The sequence below is a fragment of the Myxocyprinus asiaticus genome, chromosome 15 (assembly GCF_019703515.2).
Source record: "Myxocyprinus asiaticus isolate MX2 ecotype Aquarium Trade chromosome 15, UBuf_Myxa_2, whole genome shotgun sequence".
Classification (NCBI taxonomy): Eukaryota; Metazoa; Chordata; class Actinopteri; order Cypriniformes; family Catostomidae; genus Myxocyprinus; species Myxocyprinus asiaticus.
Window position 1 is genome coordinate 41,555,510 of NC_059358.1, and position 16,385 is coordinate 41,571,894.

The 16,385-nt window shown below is 38.8% G+C and overlaps 1 pseudogene; it reads left to right on the forward strand.

The window, feature by feature from the left end:
- The window catches only part of LOC127452702 (inhibitor of Bruton tyrosine kinase-like), a 42,336-nt pseudogene that overhangs the window by 8,943 nt on the left and 17,008 nt on the right, over nucleotides 1-16,385 (forward strand).

The window sequence follows — 16,385 nt, forward strand, 5'->3', positions numbered from 1 at the left end:
GAAGTCCCCTGCCCAGTTTTATCAATGCTACAAGTATTCATGTAGTCTCAACTCAAATGGATTAAGTAAACTTCAATTTTACAAATTTAATTGGATAGAACGCAATGAACTCAAGTTGTGACAAAACATTTCAGAATTGTGTTGCTTTTGTTCATTTTGATTAAGTAAACTGTATTAATGGAATAGTTCTCCCAAAAATAAAAAATGTCATTTCACTCCAAATCTGTATGCTGTTTTTTGTTTTTTCCATGGAATGCAAAATAAATTTTTTTGAAAAATCTTCACACACCTTTTGGCCATATAATGAATGTGAATAGCAGTGTTGGGTGTATTCTGATTGCAAAGTATTACTATAATCCCACGGTTTTCAAACTGGGAGGCATGCCTCCCCAGGGCATGTCAGGGCAGGTGTGGTGAATTATGATAAATTCACCAAGTAAAATCTAAAGATAAATTAATAAATACAATACAAAATTATTGTCAAGATAAATGAAAATAATTGGCTTAATAAACCATGGTCCAGCTGTTTAATACTGAAAACCCCTGCTATAATTTAATGAACACATTACATTTTAAATTCTTGTAATCAGATTACAGTTACTGACTCAGTCAAATTGATAACCTTTAAAGACATTACGTGGGATGCACATTTCAGAATTGTTTGTTATTGTTATTACCTGATTATTAATGTTTAATACATTTCAAATATGAATTCAAATGTTCATATATATGTCTGTTTGCGTTTCTGTGACAGCTGAAGGTTGTGCAAACAAAGAACAATGTGCAAATATAGACAATTTTAAATATGTTAAAAGGAAAAACCAAAACATTTCTTTGAAAAGTTCTTTTTAAAAGTAAATTAATTAGTAATGTGATTACTTTTTGATAAAGTAATCACTAAATTAATCGGATTACAGTTTCATAGAAGTAATTAGTCATTTGTGGGTTACTTTTTTGAGTAACTTCCCCAACACTGGTGAATAGTGACTCTGGGATGTCGAGCATCTAAAAGTGCAGAAAGCAACCCCATAAAACCACAGTTAAAGTAGCCTATATAATTTGTGAACTATATTCCAAGTCTTTTGAAACCATGCGATTACTTTGTGATCACAGCATTATTTCAGCGTGAGTTTTACAGCATGATTTGCTGTTAAGCTGCTTTGAAACTGCATTTTGTGAAAACCGCTACACACATAAGAATGACTTGTTTTAGCTTAATGGTTGATTGATTGGTGAATAGGCTTTTATGTTGTTGGGGAAGAATTAGGGTTCACACTACAAATGCGATGTCAGATACACTTTCGGCTTTCTCCAAATGTGATTAGAGTGATGGGATCACAAAATGTTACCACCTGAATATAGCGCTGTCCACTTGTCATCGGATCACCTGAGAAATGGGTCCTGTGTGAAAGTTATCTTGAATGATGATGGCAATGCTGTTGTGTTCTTTCAGGTGCTATTGTGCAAGTTTCACTTTGTCTTCCTGTCCCAGAAGGGTCAGGTGTACACTTGTGGACATGGACAGGGGGGATGACTCAGACATGGTGATGAGCAGACATATCTGGTGAGACTTTGGTTTTGTCTTTCTGGTGGGGTGACTCGTGTATTTCTGCATCTGCTGTCTTTGAAAAACTTTGGTGTCTGTGTTTATAGGTACCCCGGATGGTGGAGGGGCTTTTGTCCCATCACTGCTCACAGATTGCAGCGGCCTGAGATCACACTGTAGTTTTGACAGAGGAGGGGTATGTCTACACATTTGGGCTCAACACCCACCATCAGCTGGGTCTGGCACCTCCACCTGCATCCAGCCAAGTACTCAAACAGGTCAGAGTTGTGCAAACTGCGCACAGCGTGTAACAAATTCCATAAACACTACATAGTTTCTAAGTTGCTGCAAATATTGTCACTTTAACATGCTTGTTCAGCAATATTCTCTGCGAACTGTTGCTCCGGTACAGTTGTTGACGTGAAAGAGAAAACTCACCATAGAATCATATATTTCAGACTAATGTTCATTATAGTGCCCCTTGTGGCAACGTAGAGAATGCAACGTGTACATGCATTGTGTTATTAATTGCGCTTTGACACATTTTGGAATGCAAAACGCAAAATCCTCAGCCTCAGCTTTCTGATCTTGGCTGACAGAAGTGGAACCGGACATGGTCTTCTGCTGTTATATCCCATCCGCCTCAAGGTTCGGCATGTTGTGCATTCTGAGATGCTATTCTGCTCACTACAATTGTACAGAGGGGTTATCTGAGTTACCGTAGCCTTTCTGTCAGCTCAAACCAGTCTGGCCATTCTCTGTTGACCTCTCTCATCAACAAGGCGTTTCCACCTACAGAACTGCACGGTCCAAATCACTGAGATTTTTTCTCCATTCTGATGGTTGATGTGAACATTAACTGAAGCCGTATCTGCATGATTTTATGCACTGCACTGCTGCCACACGATTGGCTGATTAGATAATCGCATGTATTGTTGGTGCCAGACGGGCTGGTTTGAGTATTATTGTAACTGCTGATCTCCTGCGATTTTCACGCACAACAGTCTCTAGAATTTACTCTGAATGGTGCCAAAAACAAAAAACATCCAGTGAGTGGCAGTTCTGTGGACGGAAATGCCTTGTTATTGAGAGAGGTCAACAGAGAATGGCCAGACTGGTTTGAGATGACAGAAAGGCTACGGTAACTCAGATAACCCCTCTGTACAATTGTGGTGAGAAGAATAGCATCTCAGAATGCTGTTCTGAGATGCGGGTTGGCGCTGTTTTGGCGGCACGAGGAGGACCTACACAATATTAGAATCAGAATCAGAATGAGCTTTATTGCCAATTATGCTTACACACACAAGGAATTTGTCATGGTGACGGAAGCTTCCGGTGCAAGAGAATGCAACATATATAGTGACATAAAAAAAAAAAAATATATATATAACAGATAAAAAACAGAAATATACAATAGCGCAATAATGTTGTTAGAATATTTTATATACTGTTATGTGCAGGTGATGTAATGTATTGAAGAAGAGGTAGGATATGTGAAAGAATATAAATGAGATATGGATATAAGTAGGAATGGATGGATTGAATATCGCACATGGTTGTATTGACCAAAGGAAAGTATTTGGGGCAGGTTTAACATTTCATGAGGTGGATGACTTGAGGGAAAAAACTGTTCCTGTGCCTGGCTGTTCTGATGCTCAGTGCTCTGTAGCGCCGGCCAGAGGGCAACAGTTCGAAGAGGAAGTGTGCTGGGTGAATAGGGTCAAGAGTGATTTTACCAGCCCTTTTCATCACTCTGGATGTGTACAGTCCTAGCATGGTGGGTTGGGGAGTGCCAATAATCCTCTCAGCAGTCTGAACTATCCTTTGAAGTCTCCTGATGTCTGACTTGGTAGCTGAACCAAACCAGACAGTTATTGAAGTGCAGAGGACAGACTCAATGACTGCTGAGTAGAACTGTATCAGCAGCGCCTGTGGCAGGTTGAACGTCTTCAACTGGCGAAGGAAGTACAACCTCTGCTGGGCCTTTTTCAAAATTTAGTCTATGTGGGTCTCCCACTTCATGTCCTGTGAGATGGTAGAGCCCAGGATCCTGAATGACTCTAATGCTGCCACAGTGCTGTTCAGAATGGTGAGCAGGGTTAATGTTGGGGTGTTCCTCCTAAAGTCCACTATCATCTCCACTGTTTTGAGCATGTTCAGCTCCAGGTTGTTTTGACTGCACCAGACGACCAGCTGTTCAACCTCCCTTCTGTATACAGACTCATCGTCATTTTGGATGTGGCCAATGACTGTAATGTCATCTGCGAACTTCAAAAGCTTGACAGAGGGGTCCTTGGCGGTGCAGTCATTTGTGTAGAGGGAGAAGAGTAGTGGGGAGAGCACACATCCCTAGGGGGTACCAGTGCTGATTGTACATGTGCTGGAGGTGAATTTGCCTGTCTGTCAGAAAGCTGGTGATCCACTGACAGATAGAGCCAGGAACAGAGAGCTGGGTTAATTTAGTCCATATGAAGCAGGGTCGATGGTGTTAAAAGCCAAACTGAAGTCAACAAATAGTATCCTTGCATAAGTCCCTGGTCTGTCTAGATGTTGAATTATGTAATGCAGTCCCATATTGACTGCATCATCCACAGACCTGTTTGCTGTATAAGCAAATTGAAGGGGATCAATCAGAAAGGGTCCAGTGATTGTCCTTCAGGTGGGTCAACACCAGTTTCTCAAATGACTTCATGACCACAGACATCAGAGCGACGGGTCTGTAGTCATTAAGTCATTTGATCTTGGGTTTCTTTAGGACATGGATGATTGTACAGTGTTTGAAGCAGCAGGGAACTTCATAAGTGGGTGAAACACCATCTGGGCCCTGTGCTTTTCTTGTCTTCTGTTTCCGGAAGACACGGCACACATCCTCTTCACAGATCTTAAGTGCATGTTGAGTAGCAGGAGAGGGGAGGAGGGTGGTGGCATGAGGTGTAAATGTTTGTGTGCTATGAAGGTCAGAGCGGGTGTGGGTTGCATGACTGGGCTTTTCAAATCTACAGTAAAACACATTCAGGTCATTAGCACTGTATTCCCTACAGTGTTGGTGGATGGTGTCTTTTAGTTGGTATAGTCTTTCATGCCTCTCCATACTGATGCATGGTCATTAGCAGAAAACTGTTTTTTCAGCTTTTCAGAATAACTTTTTTTAGCCACTCTAATCTTAGCCAAGTGGTTTTAATGTTGTAATGTTGTGGCTGATCGGTGTATATTTATATATATATATATATATATATATATATATATATATATATATATATATATATATATATATATATATATATATATATTTATCGACCAAATATTTCAAGAATATTGCTATAAACAATTTTTCTTATATCCACCCCTACAACATGGTTATTTTATAAAAACATGTATTTTTATTTTTCCATAATAATTATAATAAAACTATTTTATGATACTGTTACCATGTTATAAAATTATTCATGCAGTACATTTTGGTCATATCGCCCACCCCTAATTGAATATAACTTAAAGACAATGTCTCTTTTGTGGCTATAACAGTGTGCATTTCAGTATTTATTGTGTGGACCCCTTTTACTTCCATTGCAGTGCATTACTGTAACCAAAACTTTTGCTGTTACAATTCGGTCAGCAGCGGGCTCCTCTGCCTCCTGGCAGTCAGCAGCGGGCTCCTCTGCCTCCTGGCAGTCAGCAGCGGGGTCATCTGCCTCCTGGCGGTCAGCAGCGGGCTTGGCGGACGTTACCTGGAGAGCTGCTGGGCAGACAGAGGCAGAGCCGTTCTTCCTCCTCCTCCTCCGCATATGGGTCAGGGGATGGCTGGGGACTTAGCAGTCTAAGGATGGGACGGTGGGATGCCCAGTGTGGGAGAGTTGCCTGTATTGAGGTGTTATCCACTCCTTCCGATGATGGATGTATCCCACAAATTCCCAGAAGGAGAGGATCCTCAGCACTTCCATCTCCCATGCACCAAGAGCATTTGTTGAACAGGTCCTTAAGTTCGGCTTCTGTGTAAACCAACTCGTCCACCATAAACAAGAACTTGCAGACGAAGTCTCTGACATTGCCCTCTCCTTCCCGGAGTGAGTGGAGTTGGGCGATCTGGACAGACCGCTGGCTGCAGGTGTCTTGGTGAGAGGGAGGAGGAAAAAGAAAAATGCCTATAATTGCCTCTGCTGGGTCCTAAAATGGTCAGTTCATACTGTCAGGAGTTTGTAGGAGGACCCAGATGCAGGAAGGCCATTTAATGAGCTTTAATGAAAATAACCAAAAACGCAAACAGAAAACACTCACGAGGGAGAAAACAGATATATGAGAGCATGAACAACTTTGAATGAGAACTAAAACAAAACACTCTCACGAGGGAGATAACTGACATAGAACAAAATAAACAGAGTAACAGACTTAAATCAGCAGAATAACAGACGTGACTATACAGGGCAACAGACTAGAATAAACCAACTAACTAGAACCATGAACAATGATGAACTGTCAACCACATGAGGGAGGGTAGCACAATATAAAGGGAAAAACCACATGAGGAACAGATGAGACTAATAAGCCTAACGAGGACTAAATGAGGAGGAGGGGTGAGGGAACAAGGAGGCGGAGAAGAACGCACATGGATAACACACACAAGGCCATGTGCAGAAAATGTCAAAGACAAAACAATCACAAGACATAACATGACAATGCACATGGCCATGAACTAAAACACAAAGTATAGAAACAAAACACAAGGAACAAACAATAAACAAAAGAGACTGTCAGAATCCTGCAACAAAAACTACAACAAACCAGTCCAAAGATGGCAGGATCCTGACAGACAGAGGCTTTCAAGCAACAGTAGTCCATATGATTTATATTCCATACGATAGCTTTGTGTGAGATACAGACTGTATTGTGATGGTCAGTTCCATACTAACTTTTTGAAATTTTTTGATATTACACTGTTTTTAGTGCCATAAGACAAACTATAAAAATAAATCATAAAAAAATAAAATACAAATAATTTTGTTACATTAGGCTTTAAAGGTCAGTATCCTCCTGAGGCCCAGCAATTCATTTTTGTGTAGGACATTTATTATTTAAGTTTCTCTTAGCCCATACATGCTACATTGGTAAATCTTGTGGTATTATCAGAGGACTCCCTGGGTTTTTCAGAGATACCAAATGTTTGAGAGTTTGGCCATGACAGCTTCCTGTCCTTGGACTATAAATATGGATTGAAATGTATCGCAGTTCAGTTCAGAACATCAAAAACAATATGACTGATTGCCTCATAAAGGTAAAAAATGTCACAAAAAATAAGATCCAGGGAGAAAATATTGCTCTATATTAAAAAGTTCATTTCTGACCCTGGTCAGCGAGTTGAACGGATCAGTCCGATACTAATAATTCAGACTGGTTTTGTGAACTGGATAAACGATTCATTGAAAAAATCATTCACAAATCAGACATCACTAAGTCTATTTTGAACAAGCCATACATAGCTAGGGCGGACATCAAGATTTTCAGTGAATAATTACTTATTTTGGTCTGTTAATCACACAGAGCCATTGTATGGCTTCAGAAGACTTGGAATATACCAAACAAGTTATATGGACTACATTTATGGCACTTTAACGGTGCTTTTGTGTCTTTTTTGAATCTTGAAAACTCCAGTCCCCATTCATCGTAAATGTACAAAAAAAGCAATTATTTCAAAATTTCTCCTTCATGTTCCATGGAAGAAAGGGTCATATGGGTTTGAAACGGCGTGAGGGAGAGTAATTGATGACAGAATTTTCATGGGTAATCGAATCCTTTATCTGATCCTAAAATCTCTCGGGTGTTACTAAAATCCTCTCTATCCAGTTTCATGGTGTTGTTTGAGTTTGCAAATCAGCCTTTGCTTCATTTGCCTCTCCCCATATGAAAAGTTGTGGCCTTACCATTGTTATACATTTAGGTTGCATGCTAAAGTCCAACGGAGAGAAGTGCGTGACTGTCCCTCGACAGGTGTCTGCTCTGTACCACAAGGATATGACCATCGCTATGGCCGCAGCCAGCAATGGGGCCACTGTGTGAGCGACCAAAAAGGGCGACGTGTACCTGCTGACAGATTATCAATGCAAAAAACTGGCCTCCAAGTGAGTGAAGTTCAGGGACTGGCCTTCAGAATGAGTGAGCTGTAGTGGGTTTGGCTAGAATGTTGTCTCTGCATTGCAAATCTACAAGTCAAGGTTTTCATCCAGATTTTACTGTTCAGCTTTTAGAATTTGAAATATAATGAATTAACAACAGGGACTGCATTTATCCTGTGTTGACAATGTCAAAAATTTAAGCTGTAAACAGCGTTAATGTTTTGTGTTTCAGACAGTTGAACCTGAAGAAGGTTCTTGTTAGTGGTGGTAGTTTGGATCATCGTGTTGATGCTCAGCTCCTGCATGATGATGGAGGAGAGAAGCTGGTAATTCTGGCTCTAGATGAAGCTGAAAGGGTGAGATGGAAATTCACTTCAGTGTTGGATAAGTACACAAGTACTTCAGAGACATTTGTTCAGAAGTTTCCAACTAAAATCTGTTTAGTTTTTTTTATAGTCAACAGCAAAAAACATGAAATCTAATCGTTACAAGCCTGGTCCACACAACATCCATTTGTGGTTTGAAATCCAATTTAAAAATTGGATTTATTTATTTCTAAATGGACAGGGTTTTTTTTTTTCTCATTTGAAACACTATGCGCTGACCAGCTAGCATCGGTGTTCACAGAGATATTCAACTTCTCCCTGGAACAGTCAGTAATTCCAATCTGCTTTAAACAGTCCATCATTGTTCCTGTCCCGAAGAAACCCCAGCCTTCCTGCCTTAATGACTATCGTCCTGTAGCACTGACCTCAATTGTGATGAAGTGCTTTGAAAGACTGGTCAGAGACTTCATCACCTCCTCACTACCTGACACCCTGGATCCCTTACAGTTCGCTTACCGTCCAAATCACTCAACGGACGATGCCATCACACATCTCCTCCACACAGTCCGAGATTATCTGGACAAGACAAAGGGACATTATGTTAAAATGCTGTTTGTTGATTACAGTTCAGCTTTTAATACTATAATTCCCTCTAAACTCACCACCAAGTTGGAGGACCTAGGATTTAGCCCATCTCTGCGTCAGTGGATCTCCAATTTCCTGACTGACAGGCCACAAGCAGTAAGGGTGGGCAGACATGTCTCACCCCCCCCACCCCCTTCACCCTCAGCACTGGAGCCCCCCAGGGTTGTGTTCTAAGCCCCCTGCTGTACTCATTGTACACTTATGACTGTGTGTACACTTCCAGCTCCACCATCATTGTCAAGTTTGCTGATGACACTGTTGTGGTGGGCCTGATCTCTGATAACGACGAGAGGGCCTATCTGCAGGAGATCAAAGGCCTGGAGGACTGGTGCCATGAGAACAACCTCATTTTGAATGTCAGCAACACAAAGGAGCTGATAGTGGACTTCAGCACAAAGCAGGTGAGGAACTACCACCCCATTATGATTAACGGGGCCACAGTGGAGAGAGTGGACAATTTCCAATATCTTGGCATACACATCTCACACGATCTGTCATGGACCTTCCACATTAACACCCTGGTGAAGAAGGCCCGTCAGCGTCTTTACCACCTCAGGCGCTTAAAGGACTTTAAACTGCCCTCTATGGTGCTAAAAAACTTTTACACCTGCACCACTGAGAGCATCCTGACAGGAAACATCACAGCCTGGTTTGGAAACTGCACAAAACAAGATAGACTGGCTCTACAAAGAGTGGTGCAATCAGCTGAACGCATCACCCACATCAAACTCCCTGCCCTGCAGTCCATCTACAGCAAACGATGCTGGACCAAAGCCAGGAAGATCATGAAAGACCTCAGCCATCCTAATAATGGACTTTTTTGTTTGTTGTGGTCAGGGAAATGCTTCTGCTCCCTGTTGGCCAAAACAGAGAGAATGAGAAAGAGCTTCTTTCCCCAGGCCATCCGTGTCCTGAACCAAGGACAACACCAGGACTAGTTTCACTATTCAACACCACACACTTGAAGCAATATTACACTCTGCATTATCATTATTATACATCTACAACATCACCTCTATAACATTAGCCTGTTGCAGGTCAACATTACTGCACAATTGCACTTTACCTTGCACAATGTAAATATTGCCAGTCAAACTGTTGCTGCTACCACCTCTACATCTGTCATTATGCACTATTTCTTCTTCGTATACATACTTTGTACATACAGTATATATTTCTTATATCTCCTATTTTATTGTGTATTTTATTGTGTTGTAAATTGTGTTTTTTAATTGTGTTTTTTACTTCTATTTCTACTCCTTATCTATCTATCTATCTATCTATCTATCTATATCTATATATATCTATCTATATATCTATCTATCTATTATATATATATATATATATATATATATATCTATATATATATATTTATTTATTTATTTTTTTTATCATAAACTGTGGGGAGAAAAGTCGTACCAAGAATTTCACTACATGTTGAACTGTGTATGGTTATGTATGTGACCAATAAAATTTGAAACTTGAACTATGCATATGTAATGTCACACAAAGTGCACAAAATTGTCTGGAGTTTTTTCTGAAAACACTATTTTACAAAACAAATTTTATACTCACTATTTTGTGGATGGCTAATGGATGAACAAGCCAGCAGTTTTGGACCCAGCATATGTTTGAATGTGTAAAATGCCATAAGTTGAGGACTGTGGCAAGATGTCACTATAGACATGATCATTTGGAAAATTTCTCTGTTCACACTGACAGCTACTTTCAGGTGTTGTATGAGAAAATTTCTTGGCATCGTGCTAATGCCTGCATCATTACTCTAGCATTTGACATGCATACCGGATATTGAATGCACTGTTTGAACAAATGGATTTGAATTCAAACTTCATAGTCAGACATTTAATGCGGACAGTCTGTCCAAAATATTTTTTTTATAGTTGTAAAAAAGCTCATTTCTAGAGGCATTTGTTCCAAATACTTCTGATTTATTTCAATAATGTCATAAATGCAAAATGCCAACACCAACCACAAATTGTGAAATTTTTCTGGTCTGGAGAAAATATAGAGCTGTGTGTTGTCAGCATAACAATCACAACTAATGCAATATATCTTAATAATGTCAACTAAAGAGAGCATGTACAAGGCGAAACAACAAAGGGCCTAAGACAGAGCCTTGTGGAACACCATATTTTACAATAGTTAGGGTGGATAGCTTATTTACACAAAGTGGTAGCAATCAGACAGGTAGGATCTAAACCACAAATGCAAACATGATTGTCTAAAAGAAGCTATGATCTATGGCAGGGCAATTAAATTGCCGGCCCACAGGCCAAATCCACCCCACCATAATTTTTATCTGGCCCTCCTTGCAGTCTGATCATCAGAGCAAAAATCTGCAGTGTGCACCGGCATTCAGTGGTGAGTTTAACAACTGTCAGCAGCTCCTGAAACAGCATTCAGTGGTCACAGATCCAGAGCGTGTTCGTTTTAGGTAAGCATATTTGATCGCGTCTTATTCAATCAAATTTATTTATGCAAATTGCAATTTGTCACAGGAGTTCTTACAGAAGTGATGTCAGCTAGTATGCACAATCAGAAACAAGAGCCCTGATCTATGGTGTCAAAAGCAGCACTTCTAGTAGTACTAGCAGAGAAATACAACTTGGATAAAAAAAAGTAAGTAATTTGTTGCTGAAACCACACAGTACAGAGACTGCACGTTTCAAAGTATTAAAAGACTACTACTCTAGAACAGTTATTGCTGTACAACTAATTAGATTACTCATTTACTGTTCACAATGTCTCATTTTTAATGATAATGTTTTTTTATTAAGTGTATGGTGACGTCCAGATAGCTGGTTATTATGTCTGTTTTACCCAGATGGTCGTGCTAGTGGGCCAGTACACCCCTGATCAGCTGGACCAGCCCAGTTCATGGAATGTCTCCCAAATACGATTAATATTTAAAGGGAGGTTTCACTCCAAAATAAAAATTCTCTCATCATTGACTTCAGTGTTAGCCTTGGTCTTCATTTACTTTCATTATTTGGGAAAAAAAAAAAAAGATGCAATGGAAGTCAATGGTGACTGAGGTTAACATTCTGCATAACATCTCCTTATTTGGAAATAAGGTTGGAACAACCTGATAACAGTTTTAATTCTTGGATGAACAATCCTTTTAATGATTTTGCATTTTCACAATTTAACTGCAATGCTTATTTTAGACAAATGGTTTATCTGTAATTAAAACTTCTTAATTTTATCAATCTAATTTGCCTAGCATATATGCAGAGATTTATTTTTTGTTTTTGTATTATTACTCATTGGTTTATTTAGCGGTGATTGCTTAGCCAGGCATCACTATTACTCATATTTTGGGTTTGGGATTTTTACATTCACAAGGGTCCAGAATATCATATTGACTTGGGCCAGTAAGCAACCACTCAGAACACCCTAGCAACCACAAGACAATGCACTACAAAACACTTAAATGGCAGTGAAGTTTGCACAAGTAAATACCCCTCACATTTTCTTGTGAAAAAACAAAACACAAAGTCTGCAAGTTACAATAAAGTGGCAGGACATTCATTAGTGAGAGAAGACATTATTAAGTTTATATTAACTTATTTTGTCCTTTTTATTTTCTCTCTTTTTTTATTACAGGTTTTTGCGCTCTACGGGTACTTCAGTGAGATAGTGTCGCTGGGCGTATGGACGACAGGTGTTCATGTCAGACATCGCCCTGTGAAAAGCAGCATGATATTTGTCACTCAGGATGGAGAGGGCTTCAGTGGACAGTGGCTGGGACAGTACAAGAAAACTGTAGACAAAAAATGGTGCAGAAAAAGTCATATGTAACACTAAATATGTTGGGCACAAGCATCATTTAAGTAGAACCCATTTTAAACAGCATGTTGCTAATACTTTTACAAGTTTTATGCTGGCAGGATTTATTTGCTCATATTAAATGTAATTTGACACATCACATGACTATTTAAAATGAATTAGTGAAAGCAAAAAGACATTTAAAAATTTTGAAAAAACTTTTTAAAGAAATGTTAGCCAAGGACATAACTTAAAATATACACTTTACCTTAAAAGTAATTAGCTTTTTTTTTATTTATTTATTTTTTTTACCAAAATTCATGATGTTTTACATCAATTACCAATGGATACATTATCTTAACTAGCCTTATGATCAGTGCTCTGTTTTGTTAGATGGCTTGGGGGTGTCCGGTCACTCAGAAGGCGGGGGTGTCTATGAACGAATCCGTTTGGAGAAGCTTCATTACGTCCACCGAGCCGTCAGCATCATCATGGATTCCAAGGGCCAGAATTTCGGGGTATTGCAGGCCGATCCCAAAACCAGGTGCAGATAATTATTACTAAGGTCACATGTGCATGACAAAACCAAAATCATGTCTCATGTCTAGGGATGGGAATCATAAGGAATTGAACGATTCCATTTCCATAATGATTCCATTAAGGATTCTTAGTACATTTAAAGAAGCCCAAATTATACTATACTATACAATGTACTATAATATGTTTTTATAAACAAAAATACTTAACAAAACTGTTTTAGGTAAAACATTTTCAGGTATCATTTATTACAACAAAATTCTGTTCTACATTTTTCTTTTTGTCATGTGAACCAGACAGTAATTATGCTGATTAAGTCTCACAAACCTTTACAACGTAACAGTTCCTGTACAGAATAACAGTTCTTGGTTAATTTTTAGTTGGCAATGACTTGCTGTTCAGTGAGTGAGTCAGATGTTTATTCAGAAACTGCTCTCACTGATTCAGTGAGTGAGTGTACCATTTTAGATTGATGAGTTCATCTGGGACTCATTTAGTGAGTTTTATTTTACAGATTCATTAAAAAGAACCTACTCATAAGAGTCATTCTTTTGCAAATGACTGCAAGCTCACAAATTAACTGAAACATAAGTTCTTGTGACGTGGTGCTGTAGATTCAGTAACGGCACGGGAAACATTTACATGACAGCATTTATTAATCTTAGTTAATGTTAATTTCAACATATACACTGGTGGCCAAAAGTTTGGATTAATGTACAGATTTTGCTGTTTTGGAAGGAAATTGGTACTTTTTTTCACCAAAGTGGCATTCAACTGATCACAAAGTATAGTCAGGACATTACTGATGTAAAAAACAGCACCATCACTATTTGAAAAAAGTTTTTGATCAAATTTTTGATCAAATCTAGACAGGCCCCATTTCCAGCAGCCATCACTCCAACACCTTATCCTTGAGTAATCATGCTAAATTGATAATCTGATACTAGAAAATCACTTGCCATTATATCAAACACAGTTGAAAGCTATTTGGTTCCTTAAATGAAGCTTAACATTGTCTTTGTGTTTGTTTTTGAATTGCCACAGTATGCAATAGACTGGCATGTCTTAAGGTCAATATTAGATCAAAAAAGGCAAAAAAGAAACAGCTTTCTCTAGAAACTCATCAGTCAATCATTGTTTTGAGGAATGAAGGCTATACAATGCTTGAAATTGATTTCATACAAAGGTGTACACTACAGTCTTCAAAGACAAAGGACAACTGGCTCTAACAATGACAGAATGAGATGTGGAAGGCCAGATGTACAACTAAACAAGAGGATAAGTACATCAGAGTCTCTAGTTTGAGAAATAGACGCCTCACATGTCCTCAGCTGACAGCTTCATTGAATTCTACCCGCTCAACACCAGTTTCATGTACAACAGTAAAGAGAAGACTCAGGGGTGCAGGCCTTATGGGAAGAATTGTAAAGAAAAAGCCACTTTTGAAACAGAAAAACAAAAAGAAAAGGTTCGAGTGGGCAAAGAAACACAGACATTGGACAACAGATAATTGGAAAAGAGTGTTATGGATCTTAACCCCATTGAGCTTTTGTGGGATCAGCTAGACTGTAAGGTGCGTGAGAAGTGCCGACAAGACGGCCACATCTATGACAAGTGCTACAGGAAGTGTGGGGTCAAATGTCACCTGAGTATCTGGACAAACTGACAGCTAGAATGCCAAAGATCTGCAAAGCTGTCATTGCTGCACGTGGAGGATTTTTTGAAATTGAACTCTTTGAATTAGTTTTCTGTACATTATTCCAAACTTTTGGCCACCAGTGTACATTTTTAAAATCAAAAGTTGTATTTGTTAACATTAGTTAATACACTATGAACTAATATGAACTAACAATGAACAGTTGTATTTTTTTTTAGCTAACATTAAAAAACATTACAAAATGCAGTAAAAAAATAGATTGTTGAAAATAAATTGTTTGTTGATGATACCTAACGCATTTATTAATGTTAACGAATGGAACCTTATTGTAAAGTGTTACCATTTAATTAAATAAATGACTGCGCTACTAAAAAAATCGCATGTTGCACATTCTGCAAATATGTGGAGAGCTTGTGATACTGTGTTTCCAGCGGTTTCAGAGTGGTTCATGATTTGTGAATCCCACACATTTATCGCAAGCGGTCGCCGGTGTATTTTGGGCTGGTTTATAGTTAAAAGTCCCACATGTATAGGTAAAATTCCCACTATATCTGGGATTTAATTAAATGGACCCTTTACACAGACTGTGATGACATGTTTCCTCCTCATTTAGCAGCGTAAATTTTTTTTCATTATTTAGTGTAAATTGATAAGATTATCGGTTTTAATAACACATTCAATATTAGGATATTAGCAGATTAATCCTTCATTGAATTTCTTTCAAAATATTATTATCAGATCAGTGCAATTAATTTCTTTAATCAGAGCAGTTTAATCTCTGAAACAAAAACTTAGAAATGTGGATTTCAAATAGGGTGACAGCAATAAACTTGAACTGATGCATTTATTTGAAAACAGCTGAACTACTGGTGCGCTACTAAAAAATTAAGTTAGGTGCATCAATACTTTGAGTTAGTAACTCCCCAACACTGTTTGATCGGCAAACCAAGCCGTTCACACTGTCAGTGATCAAGGCATATGAGTTGCTGAATGCTGGATTTAAGTGTATTCTGTATGATTAGGCTTGATGGGGTGAAGTATGAGAATGGGAATATCAGTGTGGTCCAGAAGAAGACGGGCAACAAGCCACGATTCAACCGGAAGAAATGGTATGTGTCGATCCATTTGAGAAACATTAGTCTTGCACACATTACATTGGCTGTGAATTAAACTCTGCTCTTTGTGTCATCAGCTTGTACCTCTATGATGTCACGTTGCAGTCAGAGGATGGCAAAGACTTTCCCTGTCACAAATGTGTTGTGTGCTCTCGGCTGGGTGAAAGAACATATGAACACACCAAGTTTCACACTTTAATGTGACTCGAACGAAAACAAGGCCGTGACGTAAGTGACACAAGTACAATATGTCGTACTTTTGTGTACCTGGGATCTGATCGTTCAGCCAAAAAACATGTAATACCTCTTTTCATTGATTTTCAGTAGTCTGATAAAAAATAGTCTGATAAATATGGTTTGAGAAATTAGACATGTTTTAAGATGTGAGACAGTACGTCATATTGAATGCGCTGTTTGTTTATCCCTCACAGCCTTGTTCTTCTTAAATTATGATAACTCAGCATAATTTATGATTTCTAGCCTTTCATGGACATTAAAAGGAATATTTCACTAAAAAATGACATTCTGTTATTTAGGCCACACTAATCTGTTTTTGTTTGAGAGCTCCATTGTCAATTCCCTAATGTCATTGTTTTCCAAAGTATGCGGTAATGGAGAGTGATTTGAAACACTTTTTGGTGGAGGAAAGCGCTGCTTCAGTGC